General features: G+C 43.2%; 1 protein-coding gene across 2 annotated transcripts in view; it reads left to right on the top strand.

Moving 5' to 3' along the window:
* LOC121540460 (N(G),N(G)-dimethylarginine dimethylaminohydrolase 1-like) overlaps positions 1–15,554 on the top strand; it is a 152,187-nt gene that overhangs the window by 120,710 nt on the left and 15,923 nt on the right. The window lies entirely within an intron of this gene.

Raw genomic sequence — 15,554 nt, 5'->3', positions numbered from 1 at the left:
ATGACTTTCTCATTGAAATCAGGCATGCTGAGGACTAGTTCCCTCTCCATGGAAAGCATGGCCAGTGCATTCAGACGTTCCTGGCCCATTGAATTTCGCAGGAATGTCTTAACTCGTGTCAAAGTTGAGAAACATCTCTCAGCTTCAGCTGTTGTCATGGGAGTAGTTATGAGGATGTTCAACAGAGTCACAGTCTCAGAGAACGTCTCCTGGAGGTTGTAGCTCATGAGAACCTGGTACAGTGCCAGTGCACCACAGCAGCCCTTGAATTCAGGATTCTCATAGATCAGAGATAGTTCTGTCTTGAGCTTTGCCTTGCTCAGCATGGGGTATGCATTCACAGTGGCATTCAGAGCCTCATCAGGAAATGAATGGCAGTACCTTTCAAACATGTCTGCTTGCAGTAAGGTAGCACTCACAAGGTGGCCAGAGAAAGAGAACCTTTCTTTGGTGTGATCCAGGATGGTGTTGCAGACCTCTTCAGACAGCCTCTGCTTCTCCTCTTCTCTCAAAGCTGTTCTGGGTCTTTTGGCTCCTGTTGCTTCTTGCAGCTGCTGTTGAGAGGAGTCCCTGAAGGCAAACAGACCAATGTGTTTGTTGGCTTTGTACAGTATTGTTGTCTATGTGATGCACAGGTATATGCAATGTATCCATGTATAGTACAAATACTTCAGTTCCACTTAAAATGGGCAGGGATGCATAAAGTCTTTAGTGTTTAAGTTAGCCTTTGTGTCTCACATAGCCTGGATGTTCAGCACAGTATACAGTGGTGCTCATAAGCTTATGAGTCCATGCTAAAGTTGACTAAAAAGAGGAATAAAAAAGAAAAGAAAATTGGTGTCCTTAAAGGTTGGATTTTCCAACTTTTTTAATTAAGTCATTAAGATCAATTTCCAAAAGATGATTTTTTTATTTTTTTATTCCTCTTTTTAGTCAACTTTAGAATGTGTTCATACACTTATGAGCACCACTGTACAGTACACATAGTATATAAAATAAGCTAGATTACACCACTGGCCATATATAATGATAATAATGTAATTTCAAACACAATTGCAGTCTCCTTTCATGCATACATTTTCAAATAAAGCTCTGCTTTGAGAAAGATCGAATGATATTGTTTAATCTTACCTTATGGCCTGCAGACTGCTTGTGAAGCTGTCGAGGGCACGTTTGATGAAGACAGCATCGATGTCCTTCTTCTGTAGCTTCTGGTACAGAATGTCGACGTGGGGCATGATTTTGTGAAAAAGCCCCAGGAAAAAAATAAAATCTTCATCATGTAGCATCCTCACGTAGCCAGATGCCTCTCTCACGGTGGGCTGGTCAAATGAACCCAATGAACCCGTCCGGATGGCTTCAAAACATTCTATGAGGTCGTCTCGATTCTCGTAGACAGTGTTCACGACTCTGCTGTTGAAGTTCCACCGTGTGGATGAAGGTCTGGGCAGTCTTCGTGCAACAGTCTGGTCAAGAATGCTGGTGCGTTTGGGTGACCGGGAAAAAAAGTTGCAATCCCGCTCAGATCGGAAAAGAAAATGTTCACTTTTTTGATGCGAGAAGTAGCTTGCTGCATGATCAAATTCAGCTGATGCGCATAGCAATGCACGTAATGGGCATTCTTGAAATGCTCACGCACCTTTTGCTGCACACCAGCCTTCTCTCCCCTCATCACACTGGCTCCATCGTAAGCTTGCGCAATGAGTTTGACTTTCTCGTCGTCGGCAAAAGACCGTTCAGTCTCTCCAAAAGCACACTGGCGATTGAGACTGAGGTTGATTCCGAGATGGGAAGGAACTCAAAAAAGCGCTCATGCACTTTGTGGTTGCTATCTATGTACCTCAGCACAAGCACCAGCTGTGTCTGTGTAGAAACGTCCGTGGTCTCGTCAGCTTGGATAGCTACGAAGTTCGCCGACTTCACCTCCTCCACAATATGTTCCCTCATGACCGCTAGCATACACTCCATTAGCTCGTTTTGAATGGTCTTTGATGTGCCCTTGAACACTTTAGCATTTTTAAGATGGTCATCAAACACCTCATCTAATTGTGCCACAAAGTTGACAAGTCCAAGAAAAATACCAGGGTTGGTGGAGCCCTCAGTTTCATCTTTGCCTCGCAAAGCTAACTCAAACACTCCGCAAAACTTCACACACTGGATTAGCCGGCTGAGGATGTGGCGGTTCTTGCTAACCTCATCGTTGTGGCGGCGGACAGCTAGCCTGTATCCCTCATCCAGTTGAGTGGCAATGTTCACTCTCCCCAAAGCAGAGAATCTCAAACAGCTATCCATGTGGGTCTTTGACAGCTCATGTTTCTTAATCTTTTCTGAAAGACGGTGCATGTCCGTTACACCAGTCGCTGTCCAAGCGGTGCTGTCTGCCGTGCCGCCTTCAGGGTGAAAGAGTAAGCAGGGGTAGCAGAAGACTGCATTAGCTACATCGCAGCCTGCTAGCCAGGTTTTTCGTTTGTACCAATTTTTGGAAAATCCTCGGGTGTAGGACTTTCCCCCTTTAGTAGAAACCTGTTGAATTATTACATTTGGTCTGGGAGGTCCTAATTGTTTCGTTGCCAATTTATCTTGATTTGTTCGCCAACAAAAAGGAACTTCTTTCAAAGAGACAATCGAGTTGCACTGAACGCTAGCCATCTTGACAGTAGTACGTGAATTGATTGACACTGCTACCCGCTCTTTTCTTAGTTATGTTCATGGTTATGTTACGTATGACGAAAGCGCGTAAGTGCAAGCCCTCCCGGAACCCATAGAGATTGTATTGAAAGCTCTGATAGTTGAAAAAAAATTGATTTTACATGAGAGTCTATGAGAGACTTCTGGGGCGATTTTCAACCTGACTGAAATCGCCCCAAAACGGGCGGGGCCATTTGAAGCACGACTTTAGCCTGATTGGACATTTAGTGGCAGATCAGACGTCTAGATTAGAACACTGATAACTACTGTTGCCGTGATATAATTGATTAGAAAAAAAATCCCTTCCTTTTCCCGTTTGGCAGTGCGTCGCCCATATCGCCCTAATGAACACACCGCCCCTGGCAGAGGGGTCAAATACTTATTTCTCTCATTAAAATGCTAATCAATGTATAACATTTTTGACATGCGTTTTTCTGGATTTTTTTGTTGTTATTCTGTCTCTCACTGTTCAAATAAACCTACAATTAAAATTATAGACTGATCATGTCTTTGTCAGTGGGCAAACGTACAAAATCAGCAGGGGATCAAATACTTTTTTCCCTCACTGTACATTGTAGAATAATAGTGAAGACATAAAAACTATGAAATAACACATATGGAATCATGTAGTAACCAAAAAAGAGTTAAACAAATCAAAATATATTTTATATTTGAGATTCTTCAAATAGCCACTCTTTGCCTTGTTGACAGCTTTGCACATATGGTAATATTGTATGTATCATTAAGGAAAATGTTGGGAAATGTCAAAGATAAAATATAGTAAACATGATTGACATTTTATAAATGCAGATGCATGTCTAAATAAGGAACATAGCCAATACAGTGTGTAAACATGCTTTAATGAATGTATGTATTTTATTTTTAAAAGTGTCTGAGCCACGCCACCAATATAATGAGATAAGAGGAAGAGGCCATATGGAAAAGCGCCCATGGTCTTTTGGAGTAAACAACATGTGACATCTGGACGTTGAAAGATAAGGGTAGAGTGGCACTAAAATATGTTAATCATTTATCTTAAGGGGAGTAGCTTTGTATGCTATGTAAACATGACTGTGCATTTGTGTGTGTATATAAGAGATCTCTAAGCCAAAGAGAGACAGCCGTTCCATGGAGTGGCTCGGCTTTGTTACGCAATAATAAAGTATAATTTCTGTATTCACAAGCTCCAGTCTCTTGAGAGATATTTTTGAGTTGACTACTTTTGAGTCAAATATTTCTACGACACACAGTCTTGGCATTCTCTTAACCAGCTGCATCTGGAATGCTTTTCCAACAGTCTTGAAGGAGTTCCCACATATGCTGAACACTTGTTGGCTGCTTTTCCTTCACTCTGCGGTCCGACTCATCCCAAACCATCTCAATTTGGTTGAGGTCGGGGGATTGTGGAGGCCAGGTCATCTGATGCAGCACTCCATCACTCTCCTTCTTGGTAAAATAGCCCTTACACAGCCTGGAGGTGTGTTGGGTCATTGTCCTGTTGAAAAACAAATGATAGTCCCACTAAGGCCAAACCAGATGGGATGGCGTATCCCTGCTGAGGCTGGTAAACTCTAATGAACTTATCCTCTGCAGCAGACGTAACTTTGGGTCTTCCATTCCTGTGGTGGTCCTCATGAAAGCCAGTTTCATCATAGCGCTTAATGGTTTTTGCGACTGCACTTAAAGCAACTTTCAAAGTTAACTTTTAACTTTGAAAGTTGCAATGCATTTCAGGTGACTACCTCATGAAGCTGGATGAGAGAATGCCAAGAGTGTGCAAAGCTGTCATCAAAGCAAAGGATGGCTATTTGAAGAATCTCAAATATAAAATATATTTTTATTTTTTAAACACGTTTTTGGTTACTACAAGATTCCATATGTGTTATTTCATAGTTTTGATTTCTTCACTATTATTCTACAATATAAAAAATAGTAAAAATAAAGAAAAACCCTTGAATGAGTAGGTGTTCTAAAACTTTTGACCGGTAGTGTATCTAGAAAGCTAGCTAAGTTTTGATTTATTTACGGAAAACTTAGCTAGGATAGCTAGCTAGCTAACCTACTAGTGCTGGCTTGCCAAAGAGCCTCAAGTTCCCCCTAAAAAGAGTAAAAGCATCCCCCCTTTGTTTATTTTGGATATTGTGGAACACAGTCAGAGTCCTCCCTCTCTCCTTTGAGAAATTATGGTGGTGATGAATGGTGTCAGCTAGCTAGCTAGCTATTCATTATTAGAGATTGTTCAATGTATTAGTATGAGATTGAATCAGTCAAACCAGATTGGAGTTTAGCTAATGCAATCAACGTCTCTGTTTTAAGGATGGTATGTAAAGTGGAAGGGAAGAGAACATTACATTTAAATGTGGGCAGCAAAAGCTCCGTCCCAAAACAAAACAAGGCACCAGTAATCCTTCCCATCTTTCAGAGCAGCCAGAGAGAGAGGATGACAGAGAGACAGCACAGCAGACCCAGCCAGAGATGGCAGCAAGAAAAGAAGAGGTCAAAAAGCAAAGAGCCCTGAGTGGAGCTGCCAAGTATACAGTGAGGGAAAAAAGTATTTGATCCCCTGCTGATTTTGTACGTTTGCCCACTGACAAAGAAATGATCAGTCTATAATTTTAATGGCAGGTTTATTTGAACAGTGAGAGACAGAATAACAACAAAAAAATCCAGAAAAACGCATGTCAAAAATGTTATAAATTGATTTGCATTTTAATGAGGGAAATAAGTATTTGACCCCGTCTCAATCAGAAAGATTTCTGGCTCCCAGGTGTCTTTTATACAGGTAAGGAGCTGAGATTAGGAGCACACTCTTAAAGGGAGTGCTCCTAATCTCAGTTTGTTACCTGTATAAAAGACACCTGTCCACAGAAGCAATCAATCAATCAGATTCCAAACTCTCCACCATGGCCAAGACCAAAGAGCTCTCCAAGGATGTCAGGAACAAGATTGTAGACCTACACAAGGCTGCAATGGGCTACAAGACCATCGCTAAGCAGCTTGGTGAGAAGGTGACAACAGTTGTTGTGATTATTCGAAAATAGAAGAAACGCAAAAGAACTGTCAATCTCCCTCGGCCTGGGGCTCCATGCAAGATTTTACCTTGTGGAGTTGCAATGATCATGAGAACGGTGAGGAATGAGCCCAGAACTACACAGGAGGATATTGTCAATGATCTCAAGGCAGCTGGGACCATAGTCACCAAGAAAACAATTGGTAACACACTACGCCGTGAAGGACTGAAATCCTGCAGCGCCCGCAAGGTCCCCCTGCTCAAGAAAGCACATATACAGGGCCGTCTGAAGTTTGCCAATGAACATCTGAATGATTCAGAGGAGAACTGGGTGAAAGTGTTGTGGTCATATGAGACCAAAATGGAGCTCTTTGGCATCAACTCAACTCGCCGTGTTTGGAGTAGGAGGAATGCTGCCAAGAACACTATCCCCACCGTCAAACATGGAGGTGGAAACATTATGCTTTGGACTGTTTTTCTACTAAGGGGACAGGACAAGTTAACCGCATCAAAGGGACGATGAAAGAGGCCATGTACCGTCAAATCTTGGGTGAGAACCTCCTTCCCTCAGCCAGGGCATTGAAAATGGGTCGTGGATGGGTATTCCAGCATGACAATGACCCAAAACACACGGCCAAGGCAACAAAGGAGTGGCTCAAGAAGAAGCACATTAAGGTCCTGGAGTGGCCTAGCCAGTCTCCAGACCTTAATCCCATAGAAAATCTGTGGAGGGAGCTGAAGGTTCGAGTTGCCAAACGTCAGCCTCGAAACCTTAATGACTTGGAGAAGATCTGCAAAGAGGAGTGGGACAAAATCCCTCCTGAGATGTGTGCAAACCTGGTGGCCAACTACAAGAAACGTCTGACCTCTGTGATTGCCAACAAGGGTTTTGCCACCAAGTACTAAGTAATGTTTTGCAGAGGGGTCAAATACTTATTTCCCTCATTAAAATGCAAATCAATGTATAACATTTTTGACATGCGTTTTTCTGGATTTTTTTGTTGTTATTCTGTCTCTCACTGTTCAAATAAACCTACCATGAAAATTATAGACTGATCATGTCTTTGTCAGTGGGCAAATGTACAAAATCAGCAGGGGATCAAATACTTTTTTCCCTCACTGTAAGTACATGTTTAAAAATGAGTGGACAGCCAAATGGCCATTTATAAAGAAAGGAACCACAAGCATGCATTATTGGTGTTCAATATATCGGCCGAAGAACACATGTTCTCACCAAGGCTTTACCGATTTCATCAGACATATTAAGAGCCAGGGACACCAGGAGAAACAAAAGGTGCTGCAGTCTGCAAGTGACATTGTCCTGTTTTCTGTCCCGTTAGCCACTTCTGTTGGTGGGATGTCTACACAAGAAGCCAAGGTACACTATCAGAATTAATCTGAAAAAAGTGTAGGGTTTAGACTGTACTGGATAGACAACATCCGTATAAAAAAAAAACGCAATGTAACATGAACACAACACTTAAATCTACTACAAATAACAATTATCTGTTGCAGACAAGGAAGGCAGAGGTTAAGGTGGCAGTGTCATTGGTTGAGCAAAATGTGCCGCTGGCGGTGACGGATCACCTGGGGCCTCTGTTTAAGGAGTTTTTCACTAATTCCCAGATTGCTAAAGTCTACAAGTGTACCCGCACAAAGACCACCTGTAAAATCAACGTAGCTGTTGCACCACACTTTAAAAAATTGTGATGAAGATGAAATACAATCCATACACGATCATCACAGATGGATCCAAAGATACATTTTTTTACATTTTAGTCATTTAGCAGACGCTCTTATCCAGAGCGACTTACAGTTAGTGAGTGCCTACATTATACATTTTTTTCATTCTGGCCTCCCGTGGGAATCAATCCCACAACCCTGGCGTTGCAAACGCCATGCTCTACCAACTGAGCTACATCCCTGCCGGCCATTCCCTCCCCTACCCTGGACGATGCTGGGCCAATTATTCGCCGCCCCATGGTTCTCCCGGTCGCGGCCAGCTACGACAGAGCCTGGATTCGAACAAGGATCTCTAGTGGCACAGCTAGCACTGCGATGCAGTGCCTTAGACCACTGCGCTACTCGGGAAGTGTTTTTATTCAAAATCATAGGTAATTACACTACCGTTCAAAAGTTTACAGGTAGGCATATTAACGTACAGTGCATTCGGAAAGTATTCAGACCCCTTTCCGTTTTCCACATTTTGTGACGTTACAGCCTTATTCTAAAATGGATTAAATAAATTAAAATCCTCAGCAATCTACACACAATACCCCATAATGACAAAGCAAAAACAGGTTTTTCGAAAAAAAAAATCAAATGTATAAAATATAAACAGTAATACCTTATCTACATAAGTATTCAGACCCTTTGCGATGAGAATCGAAATTGAGCTCAGGTGCATCCTGTTTCCATTGATCATCCTTGAGATGTTTCTACAACTTGATTGGAGTCCACCTGTGATAAATTCAATTGATTGGACAGGCACACGCCTGTCTATGTAAAGGTCCCATAGTTGACAGTGCATATCAGAGCAAAAACCAAGCCATGAGGTTGAAGGAATTGTCAGTAGAGCTCCAAGACAGGATTGTGTCAAGGCACAGCTCTGGGGAAGGGTAGCAAAAACGTTCCATTCTTAAATGGAAGAAGTTTGGAACCACCAAGACTATTCCTAGAGCTGGCCGCCCGGCCAAACTGAGCAATCGGTGGAGAAAGGCCTTGGTCAGGGAGGTGACCAAGATACTGATGGTCACTCTGACAGAGCTCCAGAGTTCCTCTGTGGAGATGGGAGAACCTTCCAAAAGGACAACCATCTCTGCAGCACTCCACCAATCAGGCCTTTATGGTAGAGTGGCCAGACGGAAGCCACTCCTCAGTAAAAGGCACATGACAGCCTGCTTGGAGTTTGCCAAAAGGCACCTAAAGGACTCTCAGACCATGAGAAATAAGATTATGTGGTCTGATGAAACCAAGATTGAACAGAGCAAAGTACAGAGAGATCCTTGATGAAAACCTGCTCCAGAGCGCTCAGGACCTCAGACTGGGGCGAAGGTTCACCTTCCAACAGGACAACGACTGTAAGCGCACAGCCAAGACAACACAGGAGTGGCTTCGGGCACAAGTCTCTGAATGTCCTTGAGTGGCCCAGCCAGAGCCCGGACTTGAATCCAATCGAACATCTCTGGAAAGACCTGAAAATAGCTGTGCAGTGACGCTCTCCATCCAACCTGACAGAGCTCGAAAGGATCTGCAGAGAACAATGGGAGAAACTCCCCAAATATAGCTGTGCCAAGCTTGTAGCGTCATACCCAAGAAGACTTGAGGCTGTAATCGGTCTGAATACTTATGGAAATGCGATATTTCAGTTTTTTACATTTAATACATTTGCAAAAAAATGTAAAAACCTGTTTTTTTTGGGGGGTATTATGTGTAGATTGATGAGGGGGAAAAAACTATTTAATCAATTTTAGAATAAGGCTGGAAAAAGTGAAATGGTCTGAATACTTTCCGAATGCATGTATAGTGTACTGTGAGACAACTGTGTCGGTCTGTCCATTGATAATGCACCTGTTAACATAGGTGCTAGAAATTACATTGCGTCCAGAATTTTTTGGAGGTGTATAGTGTACGCTTTGAATTACTTGAATTTAGTCTAATTCCAAGCAAGATAGTTTATCATGCCATGATTTAATAAAAATTCAGTTTGATTACAAGTTATCTATTGCAGGTGCCCGGATTTGATGTTGAGGACCTAGTCGTGGATGATGGATATTGGTTTAAAGGAAGCACCAACATGAAAGGTTACCTGACAGGTAAACACTTTAACCAAAACCACCTCTATTGTCGTAGTTGTTGAAAGACCCAATAGAATACATTTGAATGGATTTAAATTAACATGTCATCTTGTCACAGAATTATATAAAGCTTGCTGCTCTTCAGAACCGAGCGCCACACTAAATATTTTGCAAAGAAAAGACAAACCAACTGTCAGGTAATGGTTAATAGGTGGAATTACACACGGTGGTTTTGAATCATTTGCGTATTAAGTGTAACTAATGTCTCTGTCGGGCAGGAGCAAAGCTGAATGTTAGTTTAACCACAAGAACCAAGCTCAACTGGCTTCTCGAGGCTGAAGACACACAACTGCAAGTGGATACGTTTCATCAGGCTGCGGTTTCATTTCTGGAGGAGGCTGTCGACTATGCAATTACAACATTACCACTGACAGAGCCTGTGCTGAAACATGCCAGATTCGTGGACGTCTGGCAGAGGTGAGAGTGTGCTGTTGAAGATGCCCTTTGTGGACAGGTAGGAGTTAATGTTTTCTTAAGCTAATATTTTATTTTGATTGTATAATTCACTACTACTTTAAACTACTCTGACTATTTCAAAACAGTGCATACTGTGTTCTTTTAGGTTTGCTCACCTACTCCCATATCATGAACCTCAAGAGCATGACCAACTGTCATGAGTTCCTGGATTATCAGCTCATGGATGATCCCCAAGATCCACCCCTGGGGCCCCCAGATAGCATACGATAGCAGAATGTGTAGAATCGCAGGACATTTGCTTTAAAACTGCAACATTTTCTCTCAGCCTCATGGTGAAATGTGTAGAAAAGCAGAAAATGTGCTTTAAAACTGCAAAATGTTCACAGCCTTGTGGCATAATGTGAACAAAAGCATGGTATGAGCTATAAAAATAGAATTTGTTTTATCTTCTTCCATGGCAAAAAGGAAATAATTGCAGGAAATTTGCTTTAAAACGGCATCATTTACTCTTACCTAGCCTCCTGACAAAATGTGTAGAATAGCATTATAAAACTGCAAATGTTTCTCTCTGCACCATGGCAAAATGTGTTGAAATGCAGTAAGTTAGCTGAATTCTTTTTTTTAAAATGGTCCGGGGCCCCAAATGTGGTAGCCCGGCCAAGCAGGTGTGTGTGCTCCCTTGTCTCTGATGTTTCAAAACGTGTCACATTCTGTTTCGTGTCTGTACCGTGTACTGTGTATTGACACAGAGTTGCATGACAGGCGTGTGTACACTACTCTACAGTCTGTGATTTGGAGTGGTGTGTGCATGCCAGTGTCCTGCTTTGATAAATGGGGCCATCTGGCATCATTAAGCATAAGGTAAGAATTATTCTGTGGCCTCCTCATGCACAAGTACTTAATTAACTTAATGCTAAACACTTCAGATAAGATTATTAGGCCTTACACTCAGTGGCCAGTTTATTAGGTACACCCATCTAGTACCAGGCCAGATTACATTTTAGTCATTTAGCAGATGCTCTTATCCAGAGCAGCTTACAGTTAGTGAGTGAATACAGTATTTTTTTATACTGGCACCCCATGGGAATCGAACCCACAACCCTGGCATTGCAAACACTGTGCTCTACCAATTGAGCTACATCCCTGCTGGCCATTCCTTCCCCTACCCTGGACAAATTGTGCGCCACCCCATGGGTCTCCCGGTCGCGGCCGGCTACGACAGAGCCTGGATTTGAACCAGGATCTCTAGTGGCACAGCTAGCACTGCGATGCAGTGCCTTAGACCACTGCGCCACTCGGGAGTATAGCAGCCTGAATTATTTGGGGTATGGAAACGTTGCTCAATTTGTATCAGGGGACCTAACGTGTGCCAGGCAAACATTCCCCACACCATTACACCACCAGCCTGTACCATTGACACCAGGCAGGATGGGGCCATGGACTCATGCTGCTTACGCCAAATCCTGACTCTGCCGTCAGCATGACGCAACAAGAAATGGCAAGGTTTTTCCACTCCTCAATTGTCCAGTGTTGGTGATCACGTGCCCACTGGAGCCGCTTCTTGTTTTTAGCTGATAGGAGTGGAACCCGGTGTGGTCGTCTGCTGCAATAGCGCATCCGAGTTGTGTGTTCCGAGATGCCGTTCTGCACACCACTGTTGTAGTGCGCCGTTATTTGCCTGCTTGGGGCCCGCTTGTTAGCTTGCACAATTCTTGCCATTCTCCTTCAACCTCACATCAACAAGCTGTTTTCGCCCACAGGACTGCCGCTCACTGGATGTTTTTTGTTTGTCGCACCATTCTCTGTAAACCCTAGAAACTGTGGTGTGTGAAAAGCCCAGGAGGCCGGCCATTTCTGAGACACTGGAACCGGCGTGCCTTGCACTGACAATCATACCACGCTCAAAGTCGCTTAAGTCACTCGTTTTGCTCATTCTAACGTTCAATCAAACAGTAACTCAATGCCTCGATGCCTGTCTGCCTGCTTGATATAGCAAGCCACGGTCACGTGACTCACTGTCTGTAGGAGGGAAACATTTTTGTGAACGGGATGGTGTACCTTATAAACTGGCCACTGAGTGTATATGAACATTCTTCATAGGTGACAGGGATGAACCGATTTGGGCGACTCTCAAACATTGCCAAGCTGGCTGATTCTTTCTCACTCAAATGCGGATGCTGAGGGTGTCTTCTCGGTGGTGGGGCTCAACAAAATATTTTGGCCCTTGATGGAACCCGGTCTTCCATTATGACAGTGAAAATGGTGGGCCTGGAACCAGCCTGCTACAAGTGGGATCCCCCCCCTCCTCTATCATCAAGGCATCAATAAAAATGCCACAAGCTCTTACAACAAAGAACACAGTCGTTAAAAGGAGGGAGGGAGAGTAGGCTGGAGAGAGAGAGGAGAGGGGGAGGGATGAATGTGGAGAAAGGGAGAGGCAGGAGGAGAGAGAGGGGGTAGAGAGTGGGGATGGAGAGAGAAAGTTAGGTAGAGGCACTTCTGCTCGGTGTAGCATGGGGATGGTGAGGGAAAGAGGGAGAATAGAGAATAGGGGGTGGGGGAGAGCAGGCTGGAGGGGGAGGGATGGAGGTGGAGAGAGGGAGAGGTAGGAGGAGAGATGGAAGGGGATGGAGAGAGAACGTTAGGTAGAGGCACTTCTGCTCTATGTAGCATGTGAGGGAGAGGGACGCAATGGGGAGAGAGTTAGGCCAACTGTCTGGCACTTCTGCTTTGTGTAACATGGATGAAGGGAAAGGGGGTTGGAGACAGACGGGGAGCGAGGAAGGAGGGGAAAGGGGATGGAGAGAGCAGGGAGGAATGGAGAGAGAGGGATGAATATAGATAAGTGTTCAGATTATTATAGATTTTTTTTTTTACAAATGTTATGCTGTAAACCAAAGTTTCGATGTATTGTGCTGATAAATTACAAATAAATATATTGTGAAATATGAATATTAATAAAATATTAAATTATTAACCACTAATACTGGAGTATAATACATACTTGTACATGTGTGAAATAGGACCAATGTAAGCACCCTCCTAATTCTTTGTATTATTAATATATTGTTTCTTCTTTTGTCTTCGATATTAATGGATTTGTCAGATGTTTTACTTAATTTCCCAGTTGTTTTTAATAGTTCTGCCTGGTCATAAATAACCACAATAAGAATAATGCAACTCCTAAACAATGTGTAAACAGTTCTTAATGAGTTTGCAAATGCAAACGTTTTATTGACTTGCTCCAAGTTTGGAAAATTAGGTATTTGTATTGAATAGTATTTCAGGTGACACATTTGATGCTCGAAGTAACTGCAGATCATCTTACCTACAACCTTGTACTGAGATCAAACTGGAAATCATATTGCTCTAACTCACCTCATCCCTGAGTCATATAGAACAAACAGTTGAGCACACCTCATTGAGAGGAAGGCTTCTTCAGTGTAATGCAGCAACAGTACGATACAGACAGGGCAAATCATGGTTCACTCCTTGGTCATTTTCTATCTTGGAGGAGTTCCCATATACAGTGGGGGAAAAAGTATTTAGTCAGCCACCAATTGTGCAAGTTCTCCCACTTAAAAAGATGAGAGAGGGCTGTAATTTTCATCATAGGTACACGTCAACTATGACAGACAAATTGAGGAAAAAAATTCCAGAAAATCACATTGTAGGATTTTCTATGAATTTATTTGCAAATTATGGTGGAAAATAAGTATTTGGTCATCTTCAAACAAGCAAGATTTCTGGCTCTCACAGACCTGTAACTTCTTCTTTAAGAGGCTCCTCTGTCCTCCACTCGTTACCTGTATTAATGGCACCTGTTTGAACTTGTTATCAGTATAAAAGACACCTGTCCACAATCTCAAACAGTCACACTCCAAACTCCACTATGGCCAAGACCAAAGAGCTGTCAAAGGACACCAGAAACAAAATTGTAGACCTGCACCAGGCTGGGAAGACTGAATCTGCAATAGGTAAGCAGCTTGGTTTGAAGAAATCAACTGTGGGAGCAATTATTAGGAAATGGAAGACATACAAGACCACTGATAATCTCCCTCGATCTGGGGCTCCACGCAAGATCTCACCCCGTGGGGTCAAAATGATCACAAGAACGGTGAGCAAAAATCCCAGAACCACACGGGGGGGACCTAGTGAATGACCTGCAGAGAGCTGGGACCAAAGTAACAAAGCCTACCATCAGTAACACACTATGCCGCCAGGGACTCAAATCCTGCAGTGCCAGACGTGTCCCCCTGCTTAAGCCAGTACATGTCCAGGCCCATCTGAAGTTTGCTAGAGTGCATTTGGATGATCCAGAAGAGGATTGGGAGAATGTCATATGGTCAGATGAAACCAAAATAGAACTTTTTTGGTAAAAACTCAACTCGTCGTGTTTGGAGGACAAAGAATGCTGAGTTGCATCCAAAGAACACCATACCTACTGTGAAGCATGGGGGTGGAAACATCATGCTTTGGGGCTGTTTTTCTGCAAAGGGACCAGGACGACTGATCCGTGTAAAGGAAAGAATGAATGGGGCCATGTATCGTGAGATTTTGAGTGAAAACCTCCTTCCATCATCAAGGGCATTGAAGATGAAACGTGGCTGGGTCTTTCAGCATGACAATGATCCCAAACACACCACCCGGGCAACGAAGGAGTGGCTTCGTAAGAAGCATTTCATGGTCCTGGAGTGGCCTAGCCAGTCTCCAGATCTCAACCCCATACAAAATCTTTGGAGGGAGTTGAAAGTCTGTGTTGCCCAGCGACAGCCCCAAAACATCACTGCTCTAGAGGAGATCTGCATGGAGGAATGGGCCAAAGTACCAGCAACAGTGTGTGAAAACCTTGTGAAGACTTACACCAAACGTTTGACCTGTGTCATTGCCAACAAAGGGTATATACCAAAGTATTGAGAAACTTTTGTTATTGACCAAATACTTATTTTCCACCATAATTTGCAAATAAATGCATAAAAAATCCTACAATGTGATTTTCTGGATTTTTTTTGCTCATTTTGTCTGTCATAGTTGACGTGTACCTATGATGAAAATTACAGGCCTCTCTCATCTTTTTAAGTGGGAGAACATGCACAATTGGTGGCTGACTAAATACTTTTTTCCCCACTGTACCCCAAGCATTACTTTGGAAGGACCAGAGAGTGACCTATCTGAGGAATGTTTTGATCTTTGGGGATTTGCAGTGTTGTCATTGCCTTTTCCCCAGGTATTCCCAATTTGATTGGGATTGTAGTTATGGAAACCTATAAGAAAACCTATCAAGTTTGAAGAATGTTTATTTTACATTGACAGTTTTTTTTTCTCCCTGTTTTGATTTTTGTCTCTGTCTCAAGATACTGTAACTGTACAGCCCTGTGCTCCCTCCTCCTTCCCTCCCGCTCTCCTTCCCCCTCTGTCAGGTATTCACTGCGCTGCGTAACACAGCAAGACAGGACATCACACGTGTTGACTCAACCCTCCCCCCCACCTCACACACAACAACAGATCCCCCCTCCCTCTGCGGTTTGATGCCTGCCTCTGATTACAACTTCTACAAGCCTGCAGAAACCACATGTCAATGT

Source organism: Coregonus clupeaformis, unplaced genomic scaffold (assembly GCF_020615455.1).
Source record: "Coregonus clupeaformis isolate EN_2021a unplaced genomic scaffold, ASM2061545v1 scaf0127, whole genome shotgun sequence".
Lineage (NCBI taxonomy): Eukaryota > Metazoa > Chordata > Actinopteri > Salmoniformes > Salmonidae > Coregonus > Coregonus clupeaformis.
Note: the sequence above shows the minus strand (reverse complement) of the source record. Positions and strands in the feature narration are given on the sequence as shown.